This window comes from Wasmannia auropunctata, unplaced genomic scaffold, assembly GCF_000956235.1.
Source record: "Wasmannia auropunctata unplaced genomic scaffold, wasmannia.A_1.0 LD336024.1, whole genome shotgun sequence".
NCBI classification, from domain to species: domain Eukaryota; kingdom Metazoa; phylum Arthropoda; class Insecta; order Hymenoptera; family Formicidae; genus Wasmannia; species Wasmannia auropunctata.
In genome coordinates this window covers 84,430-87,050 of record NW_012026866.1, presented here as the reverse complement: position 1 = coordinate 87,050, position 2,621 = coordinate 84,430, and positions in this window count along the sequence as shown.

Sequence of the window (2,621 nt, the reverse complement as noted above, 5' to 3'; positions counted from 1 at the left end):
CCTACCGACGTCACGCGCGAGCACGTGGCCGCGCGCTGAAGCACATCTGTGCTCGCCTGTACATATTTCTAGCTGTAAATATCGTCCGTCCGCGAGCACCGAATTATCATGTACATATGTAATCTAGAATAAACCAGTTCTTTATATCCGTTTAAAACTCTGCATTTAAGAATTCATTGCTCTTCTCCTCACCGCCCTGAGCCATTCTCGCCGCCCGCCTCCGGCGAGCTATTCCGCGCGACGAGATTTCGGCAGTTGTTTCATGGCGCCCGAACAGCGACCGCAGGAGAAGAGAACTTAGAAATTCACACGATATGAAGAGCTGGATTTATCAACTGTCAAAACCGGACTTAATAACCGAACTCGAGACATTAGGAATCCCGACCGAGGGATCGATCGACGACCTCCGCCGACGCTTATCAAAGTTTATAGACCTGAACCCAGGTTTATTCCGCGACATGATCACAGACGGAAAGACCGGCGCGGCCGAGACCGCCGGCCCACCCGCCCCTACCCTCTCCTCCACCGCGAACCCGTTCATCGAGCCCCCCGCGCCGGAAGATACACCTGCAAAGATCATCAACCAAATGCGCAAGTGGGGCCTCCACTTCGACGGAAGGGACCCCTGGGCATTTTTGGAACGAGCCGACGAGCTCAAGGCCGACTATGGGTACACGGACGAGCAATTCTTACGAGGAATACCCGAGTTATTCCGAGGCGACGCCCTCATGTGGTGTCGAAATAACCGGCGGGGGTGGGAGACCTGGGACGATTTCACGGACGCATTTAAAGCCACGTATCTCCCCCACCAGTACCGCATACAGCTATTAGACGAAGTACGCGACCGAAAACAACGACCGGGCGAATCTTTCGCGAAATATTCCACGGACCTCCTTACGCTTATGCGCCGGGCAGGGAGTTTTTCCGAAGAACAACGAGTGGATCGCCTGTATCAAAACCTGACCCGCGACAACCGATGGCGCATCCGCCGCCGCGACATCCGTTCATTCAAAGACCTACAGGTCGAGGCAAACGAATCGGAGCAACTCCTTCGCGAAAGAAACGACGAGCCCGCACCGGCCGCGACACGCCGCGACCCGCCTATCACCGCCGCCGCATACAGCCGGGCCGAGTGCTGCTGGCGATGTAAGCAGCGGGGGCACACCCGCTTCGAGTGCCGCCGACTGCCCAAGAAATTCTGCTCCCAGTGCGGAAAGGATGGCGTCCTGACACGGGACTGCCACCCTCCGTCGGGAAACGGAACCGGGGCCGGGGAGGCTCCGGCCGCCCCCCGACCCTCCGAATAAGATTCTCGCCCCGGCCGCACACTACCGTATACATCAGACGAACCCCGGTCAACGCGTTAATCGACACCGGGTCGGAGCTCTCGTTTATAAACCAAGACACCGCCGCCGTAATACGCGAATACAATTACCCGATCTCCCAACTAGAGGGGCGGGTACAGCTGGCCGACGGCCAACGAGTTACGTTGCCCGGCCGCGTCCGGATGCCGATACGGATCGGCGGGCGTACCATTTGGCACCTGTTCCTAATTATGCCCACACTAGGCAGCGAGATGCTACTTGGCATCGATATCTGGGCCAAGATCGGCCACACACTTCCCCCTCCTTCCGCCGAAGGCATAACCGACTCGCCTGTCAACGCCACCACCGAGGATAGCGACGCGACCCCGAGTTCGGATGGTTACCGTCTACGCAAATTTTTGGCTACCGAGCTATCGCGTTTCGACGCCGTGCGCGGCCCCACCACCCACACGGAACACCACATTCGCGTCAAACCCGGCACGGCACCGATCAAACAGCGCTACCGTCCGCGAAATCCCGCAATGCAGGCCATAATTGATACCGAGGTAGAAAAGATGTTGGCCGACGGGGTAATAGAGCGGACGCGCAGCCCCTGGAGTTCGCCGGTAGTAGTCGTGAAGAAGAAAGACGGTAAACACCGCTTCTGCATCGACTTCCGGCGAGTCAACGACGTCACCGAACCCGACGCGTACCCGCTTCCACAGATCACGGCGACGTTGGACAAACTCCGGGGGGCACGATACTTCTCCACCCTGGACTTGAAAAACGGATACTGGCAAGTGCCGCTCACCTCCGCCAGCCGACCCATAACGGCCTTTACCGTACCGGGGAAGGGGTTATTTCAATTCTAGGTGATGCCGTTCGGACTTCACTCCGCGCCCGCTACATTCCAACGACTACTCGACACGGTCCTGGGCCCCGAACTCGAACCTCGCGTTTTCGTGTACCTAGACGACATTGTCGTGGCCACGCAAACGTTCGAGGAACATCTACACACGCTCCGAACCGTGTTCGACCGCCTGCGAAACGCGAACCTAAGAATAAACCCCGAAAAATGCCATTTCTGCACCGACCGCATTAAGTATTTAGGGCACATCGTAGACCGCGAAGGGGTGCAAACCGACCCCGAAAAAGTGCGCGCCGTAGCGCAATGGCCCACACCGCGGACCATTAAACAAGTGCGTCAGTTTCTCGGCGTCGCATCTTGGTACCGACGGTTTATCGCCGACTTCGCCACCGTCGCGGCCCCACTAACCGCCCTCACCCGCAAGCATGCGCGGTGGCAGTGGGGACCGG